Genomic DNA, 16,767 nt, shown 5'->3' with positions numbered 1-16,767 from the left:
GTATCTGATCTGAAAAAAGAAAAAGAAAAAAGACAGTTAGTGCTCTATGATATTCACATTTGATACATGTGTAGCAGGCAAAACTATCATAAGGACTACTTTATCAAACATGTTTTGGAACATTCCCTTGAACTTCTAATGCAATCGCGACAAAGCCTTCCTTATAGATGCATCAATATGTTCCTATATGATTCATTAGAGCATAGAATAGAATACTGAAAGCTTATGGTGCTTACATATATGGCCATTTAGTTTTGTTAATGAATTCGGGTTTAATGTTTTGTATTAGATTTGCTTTATTAAGTTCAGATCACCAAGTTATATTCTAATTAATCATTCGGTGATTGTGCTTCAAAAACTTTCATGCCTTGGTTGATGAATTAAATAATTCAAGCCAAAGCATAACCCCAAATAAATGTTTTTATTACCTAGCAAAATTGATGGGAGGAATAGGACAACCATCTGAAATTCCATTTAAACACGATACCAAAGATTGCGTTTTACAATCATTGATCTTTGTTAATGGTTTTATAATTAATTTGCTTTATAAATATACAACGACTACAAATCCTACACCTATTTTTGTTAATTGTTTAAAGTTTAGACCCATAAAAAATGTTTGTTAATTGTTTTCCATGGTTTTTTTTTTTTTTTTTTGTAGGGTTGCTAAAAACACAACCTAACAAGTGAGAAAAAAAAATTTATTTTATGATTTTTCATGTACTTTTTAAAAAGTGATCTTGATACAGCCTTCTATACAACTATGAATCACCAAACCCTATGCCTATAATTGTTTATGATTCCAGTTTTTTCATTGTTTAAAGTTTAGACCCATTAAAACTTATTTCTTTTTATGGGATCATGTATTTCTCTTTTGAATAGTTATATATATATTTTTGAATTGTTTCATTAACTTTTAAGCCTAGATCTTCTAATTCTTTAATTATATATATATATATATATATATATATATATATGGCATTTTAGATTTTTTTTTTGTTGCAATATTTGAACATGTTTGATAGATTTCAATGATCATACCATAAATTATTCTTTTGAAGATAATCAATTTTTCTCTTATATTTATCTATTGTGTAGTCGTATATATATATTGTTTTATTTCAATAATCTACAAGGAAGTGAATTTTATAATTTTTTAGCCCTTCAAAAGTTTTAATATCTAAATTTATTTAATTAATTTTTTACTATATGTAAAATTATTTGACAAATTTTAATAACTACAGCCATAAATTATTGTTTGAGGGATGGTTTTAATTATTACTGTTTTTCTAGGCTCTCTTTCAATAACATTTTTTTTTTCTCCTTTTCTCAACCTTGGATCCCCAATATTTATCCAGTCTCCATCGTTTCCACCAACCCTCCCCTGTTACTGCCTTCAGTCATCACTTTGACCCACAAACGTCTCTCACCAATTCTCATTTCCTTCCTCTCCTCTCCTTATATTGCGACTGTGTCCTCTACGCCAATGAAGAGAAATTTGTTTAGCTATTGATGTGCAATATGATGCATGTAAGTGTGTGCGCTCACTTAGGGAATCATATATGAAACATGCATAACTTAGGACATAATCATGAAGTGGGCGCTGATTCACTTGTGATTAGAATATGGGAAGAGATGAGCTGAGCTAACGCTGTTTCTAGGAAAATTTCGGAGTTGGGTATTGTTAAAGAGTTTGGAGAACTTAGTCTATCAAAGGATTTTGTTGCTGGGTTTTGAGTTGAGTGTATTTGTGGGTAGTTCTTTGATAAGATTATATGCGGCAGTGGTTGCAACAATAATGCATGATGTGTGTTTGATAAAATGCCTAGAAAAATTATATTATGTGGAATATCTTGCTAAATGGTTTACTTGTTGTAGTAATTCTCTAGAACTTTTTTTGAAATCAAATTAGTATGTGCATGAAATGCTTACTTATTGGGTTAATAATAGATTGTTAGTGTTTAATTGAAAGAAAAGCTAAGCTTGATAAGTTGTTGATGGCATGGTCCTTAGAAATCAACTATTTTTAAATTTGTGATTGCCCCTTCCTACTGCTTGCAGTTCATTTTTACGGCGATGTTGTAGTTTTTGAATGTTTTTGAGCACCATGCTTAATAGCAAATAAAAAAAAAATATCAATGTTATGCAGAAGGTAGAAGTGTTTAAGGGGTATGAAACTGCCATGAGTACTGTTTCTTTTTTGGGAATTTTGGTTGAGAAGGCCAATGATAGGAGGATTTAAACCTTGGTTTTCCTCCTTATGTGTTTAGTTTTTTGTTCAAACCAGTATTAGAAGTGTAATGAAATTTTTGATTGGTCAGTATGGTTTTTTACAAAAGTTTTGTAATCATGTTAACTTGCCCAATATTGTGTTGGTAATCGCTAATGAAAGTGATCAAGTCTGCTAATCAAAGCACTATCTTAGCTCATTTTTGTTGAACTGGTGCATCTATGTCTTCTTAGGTCCCTTAAAATCAGGCCGACTTCTCATAAAGAGCTTTCCTCTTTGCTCTTTGGACTGTAGTTCACCATTAGGCCTACTTCCTCCCATTGTATAGCGTCCTACTACCGTCTTTTCGAAGTCACTGCCTTACATTTTGACATCAAGAACATGTTTGTCGTGATCAGACCGGTCTTTCTCCAAAAGCTTTGCTGGTAAAGTTTCCAATTTTGTTTTTGTTTTGTTTTTGTTTTTTTTTTTTTTGTTTTACTTGCCTGTTAAATATGATTTAGGCTTTCAGCATTTCAATTGGCTTGATTTTGATTTAGGGTCACGTTTGGGGGTGCTTTTATTTTGAATAATTAGCAGGGTTAAATGAGGTAGAGTGGTTTTTGATAATTCAATTATTTAGCGCATTGCCCTCTGTTTGAAAAAAAAAATAATGGCAATTGCAAGGCTAGAACAACACGACAGGTTCAACGCATTAGATATTTGTAAATCGTCTTAACTTTTATTCAGTTTAGTTTTAGTTTCAATTTTTTAATTTATTAACTGTTGTCAATTGACTTTTAGTTTGAGTATTATTGGTTTCTAAAGTGCGATATGCACCCAAAAAATTTGTAAATTAGATTGCATTTGTTTGTTAATATAATTCATAGTTGATAAAACACTTCCTCCCCACTCTTTCTTTTGTCTAATTTAGATTTGTCTCTCTTCACTGCTATAGCACTTCTCACGGTCCCTAAAAATCAAAATTTTGGGTACTGGATTTGGGTTGTGAGTTTTGTATTATAGTTGTTTTTACAAGCTGGTTGAATTGTGAGTTAGTTTGCAAAGCCAGAATTTGATCCATTACAAAGGGGATAATTTGCCATTCAAGAAGCTTCGCTACTGGAGCCTATATTGTCATGCTAGAGATCGGAATGTGACATGTGATTTCTGTTGTCTACTTTTTTATTGTTAGCCCACCAAAAACGTAAATATACTTTCAAACCATTAATATTGAACCATCACTTGCTTTTATATTTTGTTGAGAAAGATTAAAATGCAGAATAGTTGTAAATATACTACAAGTTGAACATTTATATATCTACAAATCACATTTACAAATATGCAGAGATGGTAGTATGTGTGGATGTGTGCAATTGAACCGTCTATCTCAATCGATTCCCTTGCTCCTGCAGAAATATCTTCTTAGGGTGGGCAACACCTTTACTTGCAATGTTGAGGCTGAATTGCATGAAATAGAGATTGAGTCTATTGATTTAACTAGAAAAGCAGAGGGATGCAGAAGAATGCTCTATTATAATGGTAAGTTTTTTCAAATGGTCAGATTTGCACGAATTGCATGAAATAGCGATCTTCCTATGCCTTAGATATACCTCACAACCATGGTCAGATTTGTTTGAACCTGAATCTTCATTGCCTTCTCCCTTTTTAAGTTTTTATTGTTTCTGAATATGCCTTAGTAAGAGGAAAACATCACAAAATACGATAAGATTATGGTTTTTGTAAGAAGAAACAATAGTCATGTGGATTTTGTTAGGTTTTACGAATTACATACATTATAGTAATAGTCGTAAAAAAAAAAGTTCTACTAATATTTAGAGTTAACATTATGAGACAATGGTTTATGTTTTTAGGTTTTTTCTTATTTTTTGGTCTAAATTTTGTGATTTTTTATTTGGCTTCATGTGCCTTTTTTGTTTTGTTAATTAAAGCTGTGATTTTTGGTTGATTAAAATTGTTATTATGTGGGCTAATTCTTAAAAAACTTGATTTTTTTACACTAGTGCAAATTAACCATTTAGTAGGTTTGCTCTATCATTCTTATTTCTGGAGTCTACCCCATATATTCTGATCAATACCTACAAATAAAATTAATTAAGAATGCATTGGATGCTATGAAAGCAAATTTAGTTGTTGATATGACTCTTAGTTGAGAAAGAAAAGAAAAATTATGATGAGTTGATTAAAATTTGGTGTGTTTGATGCTTTCTAATTGTTTAGTATGTTTAAGATAATTCTTCAGTTAACTCTTACTCAGATAACAGCTCATATTGAGGGAACAATTTTACTGGTAGTCTGCAGAATTTTCGGGGAATCAAGTAAGAAAAATATAGAGGAAAAGAGACAAACATGGTTGCCATTGTTCTTGATCTCTGAGCTGTCCTCGAAATCTCTCTAGGTTATTCTCAATTAATTTAGTTCTCTACATTCATAATGTAATTAATTTTAGGTTCAGGTTTTGTAATTTTTCTTCCTCCCGATAAACCCTTCTTCTTTACCTCTTGCAAGTCTCTGTTCTCTTTCTTCTTTTCCTCACACCTATTGTAGTCTGCCTCCTCTGTTACTTCGCTTCCTGCCAACAAAATCCCAACAAAATTAGTGGTATTTTGCACCTAAGTTGTCCACCTATTTCAGACCTATGCACCACTCCTTTCAGTTCTGACTACAAAGTCGCTCTCGTTCTCTAATCTCACACACACAATCGTGCAATAGTATTTTTCCATTTTTATTATATAGTATATATATATATATATATATATTTTTTTTTACATTTTCATTTTAAAACCAACCTTTCATGATTTGCATTTATTCATACACTGCGCATAACCTATCCCCTCTCTTATCCGTCTTTCTTCTCACTGTTACTCTCATACGCAGACCCAACACAGTAATACCCTGCAAGGGCTTGACAATGTCTACCATCTCCGACCCAACCTCAGTATCAAACCATTCTCTATTGGTAATTTTTAATTAATCTATGACTAATTCCTTTTCCTATTGTCCATAATTAGGTTTGCTGTCAATTTCGGGATTTTGATTCCTAACCCTTTTTCCTCTCCTTTTTTTTGGTTGAAGTAAAGGAAGTACCCTAGAAGTTGAAATACTACCACCTGAGTTGTTATTAGGGTTGGGTTTTGTAAAGCGTGGAGAGACAGAACAAAGGGCTGTCTCCACCAGCCTACAGCCACCGTTAGACAGTGGAACTACTATGGGTAAGACCCTACAATTCAATCAAACCTAGATATATCTCCTTACTGTATTCATCTGTTTGTAAAATTGACTTTTTTTATTTGTTCTTTCAATTTTACTGATTCTTTTCTGCAATAAGAGTTCATAACCAAGTAAGTATGCTATTCATAAATTACCATTGTTTCTTTCCTTTCTTTTAAAACACACACACACACACACATATATATATATATATGTATATATATTATATATATATTTATTAAAGTTTAGGCAGTTTCTCTTTACCTATGTGCTTGAGATTTTCTTTCATAATCTTCTTCTTCTATTCTATTTAGAATTGGTTTTTGTGGAATTGCATAATCTGGTGTATTCAGTATTCTTTTCCATTGCCGACATTAATGTTGAAGCAGTTTAAGAAACCAAAAGGCAAAGAAAAATTTATGGAGGTATTCCCTAGAATTTTGATATTTTTCCTATGGGTTTTAATTTTGTATTCTTTGAGGACTTTCAGTTTAGTTGGATATAAAGTTTCTTATTTTTATTTTCTTATTATGGGTTTTAATTTCATGTATTCTTCAAGAGATGAATGGCCCTTGGCATAAATTATACTAAATTTGCTTAAAAATTTAGACGACATTTAAAGTAGAATTATAAGTTCAGTTGTTTGATGCAAGGTGTTTTACTTTGTCATCTGTTATCTATTGCTGTGTGAAATTATTATAGTGAGCAAAACATAATCTCTCTTCGTTGATTTTCCTACGCACATACCTCATTTTAAATGAATTAGAAAAAAAAAAAAAATTTGCCCCTTTCTCAGTACTTTTTCCTTTAGAACTTAGTTGACAATGATAAACCATGCCTTTTATTCTTTATATTTATGCAAGTTCATTCATTATTTTTTATGTTTGTAGTATTAGGTGAAGCATATCAAGTTTTAAATGATCCACTGTATCTTCTTAAAAAAAGAAAGAAAATGATCCATTGATCGAGATGGAAAAATTTTGCATATCTAGGTATGATTTTATGCTTGCACATATGGAAAAATTGTGAGTTTCATATTACCATTAAAGTAGAGTTAGGATTCTGCAAGTAGAACAATATTTGAAGTTCAATCCATTTCCTCTACTTTAGGTTTATGGGAAATTGGAATGACTTTTTTTACACAAATTTTGGCTTCAGTTCTACGGAGTTTGTTTCATGATGAATTGTTAGACCAAAAAATCCCACTCCTCTTGCTAGACCTAATAGTCAAACACAATATGGAATTGTCATAAACTTAATTATGATTGCATATTATTAAAGAAATGTGACTAGAAAAACTTTTTTTTATAAGACGATTGGAAAAACTTATAATATAACAAGATGTTAGTATTATGAATGTCTTTAGCTACTTGAATTCTGTCAAATGCAAACTTACATTTAAAACATGCTTGGTATGCTGTAAAATAATTAAGGTTGAAGTTTGATTTTGGGTTTGAGACACTATCTATGCAGATAATCTTTGACTCTAATTTTTCCCCCCTAATAATAAAGCAACATTTTTGCATGTGTAAATTTTAGGTTTTTTTTTTGGATAGACATCCATAGCAGGGCGCCCCAATTCAGTTTCCTCCTATAGCCCTTGATAGAAGAGAACTAACTGAGAGCGCACATCCGACTCATCCTCATAAAGAACACCATCCACCTTGATCCTCTTAATATGATTAGCATTTCTATGTGAGTTTGCTAATCTATGAAAGAAACGAGTATTATTATCTCCCTCCTTCACATACAAAGCTCGAGATTTTTGTCTCCAGGAAATTTCCTCAAGGGAAGCCAATTGTTCTGTCTCCTTTGAGTTGAATACAACGAATCTGTCCCTCATTCAATAGACCCAACAACACCCCTCTTGCATCTAAACCCATAAGTTCAGCAACTCCTCTCTTGCATCTAAACCCATAAGTTCAGTCAGCAAATTTTTCTTTTTAAAAGCCAAGTCACCAAACTCCTCCCTGTTCCACTTTTTAAAATCTGCTTTCAAAGCCATTTTTGAGCCAAAATAAAACCTGGTAAACCCACAAAACTGTACCCATTCCACCATTGCTGAACTCTATCAACAAAACCCTCAACTTTTAACCACATATTTTCAAATTTAAAGGCACTTCGACCACGTCAAACAACACCAGCTTCCAACAAAAGTGGGCAATGGTTTGAAATAACACGAGGAAGAACCCTTTGGGATACATTCTCAAAATGTTCCTCCCAATCTAGAGGAACCAAAGCCCTGTCAATTTTTGACATAGAGGGAAGACCATAATTTCTAAACCAAGTGAAGGAAGCCCCCTCTAAAGGTAAATCAACTAAAGAATTACTCTCTATAAAGTCTGAGAATGCAAACATAGTAGGGCTAAACGACTCACAGCTAAGCCTTTCACTTGGGTACCTAATGATATTGAAATCACCTACTAAGCACCATGCCATGGGCCATCTGGCACGCACCTGTGACAACTCCTCCCATAAAGTAGCCCGCTGTTCATCAACATTGGGGCCATACACACCTGTACAAGCCCAAACAAAGTCATCCACCACTCCTCTCAATAAGACACTGTCCAGCAATTACATCTAATTTTTCAAAAACCCTCTTATCCCAAATCAGCAAGACCCCTCTCGAAGTCTGCACAACGTCCAAAATAGCCTAATCAATGAAAGGACTACCCCATAAACTCCGAACAAAAACAACATTAGTAGAAGAAACTTTCGTTTCTTGAAAACATACAATATCACACTTCCATTTTTTTAGAATATTCTTACAAACCTCTCTCTTCCGGGGATTGTTAAGCCCCCTTACATTCCAAGAAAGTAGTTACAGAGTCATTTACAACTACCAACAACCCCCATAGCAGTCGAAGTGACTTTGCTCCTACTCCTAGAAGAGACACCATCGTTATTAACATTAGAGATAAGCCCCTTAAGCTACTTGAGACCTCGTGACCCTGAATTTACAGGTCGCTTGGGCACCCCATCATCAATCACCTTGAGACACTCCTATTCCAAAAGGCGAAACAGAGCCAAACATTGAGCTTCGTGTTTCACGATAGGGAGACCCACCATGTTACAAAAAATTTTCATCATTTGGGACACCCAGTTCGAAGGTGGCCCGGACCCCGTCGCCTGAAATCCCCCAATAGAATCCACTGATCTTTGTAGCATCATATCATCATGGTGATTACTCTTTTGTTCTCTTTCATGATCTTCCCCTTCCACAAACTCATCTTCTACCCCATTACCTAGGTCTGAGAGAGGAGAAAATCGATTTTGAACCACCCATGGATACCGACCAAGGATCAGCGACACAACTTTCAGAATCGAAGCCTCAATCGCTGCCATCGCCGCCGAGCTAACCACCATATCACCGGTGAACCCAGAGTCTTGATTGTCTAGTCCATGAGTTACCTTGGCATTGAAGACTGTGCCCATAGAAGAAACAGCCTTAACGGAGTCGAGAACAACCACGGCGGAGCTACTCCTTGACGCTGAGACTTTTCCCGTCTTTGGATCTCCTAACACTCTCGTCGGGTTGGAGGCGAGAAGCTCCGAAGCTTGATTGGGGCTAGATATCGACGATATACCTGTCGTCGAAGCCTCAGGCATCACCGATATCACTGTTAACTCCATCTGTGGCTTAGAGCTCTCGCCCACCACACTCTCACTCTGATTACAAAGCAAACTGGCGCCCAAACCAAGAGGATAAGAAACTTCCCCTTGGGCCTTACCTCTTGGATCAGCTAAATGGGCTTTGTCATGCCCAGATACGATTTTTAACATAACAGGCCACTTTTAATGGACTTGTGAGGAGTATTTGGGTTCATCCAAGTTACCACTCGTTTACCCGCATCTAATTTAGACACCCTCAGCGCCAAATTGGCAGAAGTCAACTTAAACGTAAACTTACGTGTGGGTCTGCCATGTATAGAAGAAATTGTAACGACAGTATCACCCTTCTGCATGTTATGTCTCGAAATAGCTCTAGAAATTTCAAAATTCCTTAACTTCCGCTGGTTACAGATTTTGAAAGATTTCTTCCCATTATGTCCACCATCGTCTGTCGGACCACCACCAACAACTTCATCAGAAGTCCTCCCTTCCACCCAATCAGTGTTTGAGCCTGATAGGAATCTATCTAATTCTTTTGTAAATAAGCACCACCCAGACCGGTTTGAGCTTGCAGGTACTATAACCCAACCAAGACGAGCTCCACCAATCATAATACACAGTTATCTCCACAAAAATACTAGCCTTATTCGACCTTCCCCAGAATTCGAAAAACTTATTATTTTCTCTATGTCATTTGCACAAATAATCCTTTGCTGGAACCCAATCACAAATATCGGCAAAACATGAGAGAATCCATTCCAATCCCTTACGACCCATCCAAATGGAACTTTTAATATTCCGACGACTTTCGTGAATAGCATAAGAATCAGCCCGCCCGTAGTCAAACGAGAAAGAAAAGGTTTTGGAATTTATGTGAAAATATCCTTTATTGCCCCCTTTGCCCTGAGGAGAAGGTTTAAGATCTGTGTTAGGGGGCGGCAATTTGTTAGGAAGAGGTGTGGGTGATATTGTAGTGGTTGGTCTAGGCCATAACGATGGTTGTAAAGGCAGGTCGGATGGAGGTGGGGTGTTCATAGAAGAAGAATGTGGTGGACAAATAGAGTGAAATGGAAAAAAACTGAAAGATGATGGGAACGGTGATGGAAAGAATCCAGGAAAAGGAGGAGGTGGCTGGTTGAAAGGCAGTGGTAGAGAGGGGAGCAGAGGAGGTATACTCTTTGTTGGCAGCTCAAAGGTGATGGTGAGTTTGACACCCGATCTTATTACAAAGCAATTCAGGGTACTCCGAATTTTATGTTTTCTTGGAAGGGTGTTTGGAAACCAAAGATTCCTAAGTGAGTGGCTTTCTTCTTGTGGATAACTGCTCACGATCGGATTCTCATGTTGGATAATCTCATGCTTAGGGGTCGCCCTTTGGTAAATCGGTGTTGTATGTGTTGTTGTGATAGGGAATCGGTAGACCATGTTCTTCTTCATTGTCCTGTTACACATACCTTATGGACTTTTATGCTTCAGGCTTTTGGTATTCATTGGGTTATGCTAGGATCAATGGCGGGATTGTTATCTTGTTGGCATCAGTGGCTTGGGAAGCATAACTCGAATATTTGGAATTTGATTCCAGGGTGCTTAATGTGGATTATTTGGTTAAAATGAAATCATCGCTCCTTTGAGGACATGGAGAAGATGTTGGATGAGTTAAAGGTTTTATACCAGCGTAGTTTTTTTGAGTGGTCTTGTTGTTAGGGTTTTACTGATTCTTCGTCTCTTTCAGTGTTTATGTTTTCTCTTAGATTAACTTTCTGATTTCCCTCTCTTTTGTTTTGCTATTTGTTTCATCTGTTTCTTATTGTTCATCTTCATGAACAACTTGTACTATTCATTTTTTACTCATTAATAATAGTTCTCTGATTATCTATTAAAAAAAACAGGGAAAATTTTAGGTTATTTATAATGGGTAAGATTCAAAATTGTACTGGTCATTGATCTGAGCATCCGTTTGATATGAGTGGGAGGTTTAAAATTTTAGAACTTTTACCTTGGTCTTTTCATAATTTTTCTTGGAGTCAAAGTGGTTCATTGAAGAAAATAAGTCTCTACAGCCAAGTAATATGTGATGAAACTCCATACTGAACCACATGCTTCACTTTTTTTAACTCATCTTCCTTAGCACTTGAAACAAAAACATGAAAACTAAATGAATACCTTGTAGTAGGTCTATCAAATCACATATACACTAATTTGCAAACTTTCTACATTTATTGTTAAGGTTTGTGGTAGAAATTTATTTGTTCTGTTAAGTCTCAGAATACGCAAAGGAAAATGCAATCTTCTAATCTTAATCTTTTTAGATTTCTATTTGAATTCAAATTAAAGATGTGCATTTCAACATTTTTATCAGGGACGTGCCTAGGAACCCAAAGATGGATGATTTTGTTGATGATAATTCAATAATCTTATTTGGTCACCAGTTGATACTTATATTAGATGAACTCTATGAGGTATGCCACATCTCATCTTGCTTCATTTGTTCTGTTCATTCTACTGCACATACCTAAGCTAGCATATAGATCATCTTTTAATTTGAATTAAATCATTCTAAATCAATGTAATGTTTCATGCCTTTGTAGTCAGCCAAAGAAAGCTACAATGGAGATTGTGTGAATTTAAATGAGAGCAACATGTAATGTATATTGGATATTCAAGTGATCGATGAGGTCAGAGGGTCTACCACTTTCTGATATGCTTAGATATATTCTTATCATTATTAAGCTATGTGCCTGTGCGGTAACCTTTTCAGAATACTTTTTCTTTAGGAACAGCCTTTTCAAATAACCCCATTTTCCAAAAGCTGAAAAATAAGCTATACCAATCTGGCACGTAAGCATTTAAACATATTGTTATCCTTATTAAGTTATATAAGCATTTAGACATTTTTGAAATTTTGCTATTGCAGTTGCTACTTCAAATAAACCTCATGCAAGTTCTGCATCTCGAAGATCAAGTACAAGAATACTGCATCTCGTAGATCAAGTAAAAGAATACCTTAAGAGAAGATTTCTCGAAGAGAACTCCAATGAGAGTCTTCTTTCTGTAACAAATCCTGCATATTGGTGTTAGGTAAGCCTTTCCCCCTTTGTTTATGTGAGTTTTTTTTTAAAATTTTTTTAATCACATATATAAATGTCCTTAACATTTTTCACATTACTTTTGTTGTTTTCTAAAATAAATTTTTTGTTTGGTGATAATTTCCCTATTTGATGCAGAAAGCTTTGTTGTTTTCTAAAATAAATTTGACGTTTGGTGTTTATTTCCCTATTTGATGCAGAAAACAAAATATTATAAACAATTATTCTTTTTTCCTTCTATAGTGATATTAATCAGATAAGAATGATCTTATTTTGCAGATAATATTTTCAATTGTAGATTAGGAGCTGCATACTAAAGAATTATGTTCTTCCATCCTTTATAAAGACAAACCATGTCATCGTTTATGACATTAAAAACAATGATCGATTGATATTGACATTAATTCAAATGTTATAAATACTGCCTTACCTTATGACAATAGTAAGCTAGAAGTTCAGTTTTTTATTTTATATGTAAATTCTTACAATCATGGACCAACAAAATCAGTGATCTGCAGTTTGCGTCAGAGCTAGCAGTGATAGTTTAATCGTTATGATTGGTGTGTAGGTGTAGAGAAAAGTTCTAGACACCTAAAAATGGATTTGGTAGACAAGATCTCCATCATGAAATTTCTGCTGAAAAGCTGCCAGACTTGAATTGCACAAGTGTAGAATCAGCAATGAGAGTTATAGCACGGACAACAACAAGTAGAAAACAGGATTTTGGGTCCTTCTGTAAGTGTTTGCTTCCTTATTTGCTTCTTCTATTTGATTTGTAAAAACGAGTTGGGATTGTCAAATGAGCTTCATCATCCCATTTTTGTTATATCTGTAGCCTTGTAATTTCCTATGACTGAATTATTTTTAAACAAAGTTCTGAATGTGTTTATATCAATAATTATTTATAGCTATGAATTTATTTTCTCATGCTTAACCTTTACCATTCCTATGTAAAGAATTCTTGTAGTTCTTAGTTTGTATGGATCATATTGTTTGAGTTTTGTGTTTTGGTTTATAATCATTTACTGCTTTTGTAATTTTCTGCACACTGTGTTGGCATCATTATAGAGCTACTAAATGTTATGGTTTGTGCCTTTGAAAAACTTTTTGAACAATTTGGTGGGTTATTCTTATGAAAAGCATGACAACTATGAAGTTTTGAACTACTTATTGCTTATGCGGAAAACATAATTAGATATATACAGATAAGGAAGAGTTTCTTAGGAAAAAAAAAAAAAAAGAGTTTAAATGAGAACCCATATCCAAAAAATTTGCCACTACCGGTAAAGGTTTATATTATATATATATTTTTTATTATATATGATTTAGGCTTGGGTATTTTGGTTGGGTTGGTTTTGATTAAGGTATTTGGGTTTTAATTGTCTTGGATGTTTGTAGTTGGGCTCTAATATATATTTTACTGTGAAGGATACTTTGATGATTGTTTTCTTTCATTTTATTTTAATTCTTTTTTTTATTATAGGTTTAGGAAGAGTTTGAGACTTGCATTTTCTTTTCTTTTTTTCAGCTAAAAGTACTTGCGTCTTTGTAGTAAAAAAATTTCAGCTGAGGTTTTGGACTTTCTTTCATAAAGCCAGTGAGTTAGACTGCTTAGATTTGTTGCAAATGTGACTTTTACTTGAAACCATCAACTGACAATCAGGTGGAATGTGCTCTCATGGCATTGGGCAATCTTGATGACTCTTGCAACTACTATATATTGGCTTGCAAGAAGGAATGGGAGGACATGCATTAATTATAGCAGTGATTTTTCCAGAGAGTTTAGTTTGATTTGCATTCTGCATATTGAAATACTCCCTCAAACATAACCATGTTAGCTTTAGTAGTTACAGAATGATTAGTATACATTTGAATCCTATACTGATATCCTAGTATTTATCTTTATGGCATATTTGTTTCTGGAATTCTTCCAACATTTTCTTCTTGTGACCTTACATGAAATTCTATCCCTTCAGGTCCTTCATTTGATTCTAGAATTCTTCCAACTTTTTCTTCTTGTCTCTCCTTCATTCTCAGGTCTACTAGGCTCAGACACAGGTTGGTTGACAGTAACAGTTTGGTCGTTTTCAGTCTTTGCAGATTCATTGTGTATCACCCAAGAAAACTTCTTTTGCATTTGTTTCAGTTGTGCCACTGTGACTGATAACATCTTCTTGTGCATCATCTATGAATTCCACTGATGCATTATTTTCAAGTGTGATAGTTTCTACCTCTTTCAGTCCAAAAAAAAAAAAAAAAAAGTGTGATAGTTTCACTCTTCAGTTGTGATAGAGTGGCTGATTTCATCCAAAATTAAGTTGTCTGGTGGTTTTCACCATTAAAGTTTTCCGTATCATCTAAGACATCTATCTTGTTAGAGCAACCACACCAGACCAGCTAAAAATTTCATCTATTTTACACAAAAAACCTCCTTCTAAAATTTTACACATTTATTTTTACAAATCACCCACATCAGTTCATCTATCCTACTACCTCTATTAATTAAATAATAATTTTCTCACTTTTTTTAATTATATCTCTCAACTAACACGCGCGCGCCTACTGTTTATTTTTTTGGTAATCCTTCTCTTCATTTCTGATTCATCTCTCTCTCTCTCTCTCCTTCTCTTCATTTCTCTCTCTCTCTCTCTACCCATTTTCCAGCTCCGATCTCCGATCTCGCACCGCCGAGCCCAGCGGCGATCTCCGATCCACGCCGAGCCCAGCGCGATCTCCGATCCTCGCACCGCCGAGCCCAGCGCGATCTCCGATCCACGCCGAGCCCAGCGCGATCTCCGATCCACGCCGAGCCCAGCGCGATCTCCGATCCTCGCACCGCCAAGCCCAGCGGCGATCTCCAATCCACGCCGAGCCCAGCGCGATCTCCGATCCACGCCGAGCCCAGCGCGATCTCCGATCCATGCCGAGCCCAACGCGATCTCCGATCCACACACCGCCGAGCCCAGCGCGATCTCCGATCCTCGCACCGCCGAGCCCAACGCGATCTCCGATCCACGCCGAGCCCAGCCGTGATCTCCGATCCACGCACCACCGATCCCAGCTCCGATCTCCGATCCCCAGCACCACCAATCCCAGCTCCGATCCGCAGCTCCGCCGACCAAAGTTTGTGTATCTGTGTGTTTTTTTTTTTTGGAGCAAATGTATGTCTGAGTTTGTTACTGAGGATCTGTTCTGTGTTAATTTCTCTGTGTTGATATTGAGTTTGTTGAGTTCGTTGAGAACGGAGTAGAGAGAGGAAAAATGGAGCGAAAAAAAAAGGATTAAAATAATCTATACACGAGCTACAGTACTCGTGTATATTTACACGGTACTGTAGCTCGTTTAAGGGTTTCCACGTTTTTGCACTTTTATACACCCACTGATGTGGGTGATTTTTTGCAAAAAATATGTAAAAGTTGTACTTTTTTTCATTTTACAAAATTTTAGCTGAAGAGATGTGGATGCTCTTAGTTTCTATTGTGATAGCGTGGTCATCGCCACCCTTAACAGGGACCTCTTCTGTATCATCATCGAAATAATCCTCTTTTGCATTCAGTGCAAGCATAATCGGCACTAGCCAAAAGAGAGATGCATCCAGGGACACTAAAGCAGCACCACCAATGAGACCTTTTTTAGCTGTGGAACAATCCGGGTTGCGACGTATGTTGCATGACAGGTGAAGTTGCTCGATTATGGTCAGCCACAATAAAAAAGTGGCCCCAATTGCAGATGTAGATCTGCATGCACAATTTTTTAACATAGTTCATTGGATAAATTGATTAAGACACAATAGTTCGTATGACATACGTACGCGTTTCTATAAAATTACTGTGGGACTCGATGGATATTTGCCACCTGCAGGCTAAATCAAAGCCCAGAAGAACAAAAATCAATTCATATATTTATCAAAAAGGAAAAGAAAAGAAAAATTATTGCAGCACTAATTATGAAGGAAATTACACATTAGGGCAGCAGAAAAATAGTAACAACTAATTCGAAAAAAAAATAAATTACCTAAAATGGTAAAGTGAAGAACAAGTTGATATCTTATAAATGTGTACAACATTTTTGTCTCCAATATAGTTTGTTGTGATTCAATGTTTTTATTTAGAGAAATAATATGTCCACAACATTTTCACAATATTTTTACAACAAATCCTATGTGGTATGTTGTCATTGGTTATTATTATTAGGGTAAAAAAGTAATCTTAGTGTTAGGTTTAAATTTGAACCAATAACAACTAACCACTTATGATTTGTTATGAAAATGTTGTAAAAATGTTGTGAACGTAGCATCTCTCTTTTATTTAATATTTTAATTTGGGTTACATCACTGACATGTTGCTTCACAATGTGCACCACTTGTGACTGTCGCCAAAGAGGATCAGGGTGAAAATCAATGAAAAGTATAGCAACTTGAAGAATTAAGAAAGGAAAGGCAAGAAAATGAATTTGAGGCATGCATAATGAGTAATATACGATGAAGAAACTTCAAAAAAATATTTATATGTATTCACAAAAGGAGGAAAACAAAGAAAGAAAGAAAAAATAAAAAAATAAACTACACCTACCCTTCAAGAGATTAAAAAAAAAGAAGAAGAGAAAATCGAAAAGAAATTAACCATTGCC

The 16,767-nt window shown here is 35.1% G+C and overlaps 1 long non-coding RNA gene across 14 annotated transcripts; it reads left to right on the top strand.

The window, feature by feature from the left end:
• The first annotated feature begins 1,305 nt into the window (after positions 1 to 1,305).
• Positions 1,306 to 15,400, top strand: LOC142614909 (uncharacterized). 14 transcript variants are annotated; one of them, XR_012840596.1, is made up of 12 exons: positions 1,306 to 1,530; positions 2,464 to 2,655; positions 3,625 to 3,751; positions 5,108 to 5,189; positions 5,306 to 5,442; positions 5,559 to 5,571; positions 5,755 to 5,865; positions 11,412 to 11,511; positions 11,641 to 11,727; positions 11,967 to 12,130; positions 12,707 to 12,873; positions 14,803 to 15,400. It is a non-coding gene; the product is annotated as an uncharacterized LOC142614909 (long non-coding RNA). The 14 variants fall into 14 exon arrangements; XR_012840603.1 differs by lacking the exon at positions 14,803 to 15,400 and adding an exon at positions 4,525 to 4,628 and having other exon boundaries at positions 5,311 to 5,442; positions 12,707 to 13,104; XR_012840598.1 differs by lacking the exon at positions 14,803 to 15,400 and adding an exon at positions 4,525 to 4,628 and having other exon boundaries at positions 12,707 to 13,104.
• The last annotated feature ends 1,367 nt before the right edge of the window (positions 15,401 to 16,767 follow it).

The sequence above is a fragment of the Castanea sativa genome, chromosome 11, assembly GCF_040712315.1.
Source record: "Castanea sativa cultivar Marrone di Chiusa Pesio chromosome 11, ASM4071231v1".
NCBI lineage: Eukaryota > Viridiplantae > Streptophyta > Magnoliopsida > Fagales > Fagaceae > Castanea > Castanea sativa.
Note: the sequence above shows the minus strand (reverse complement) of the source record. Positions and strands in the feature narration are given on the sequence as shown.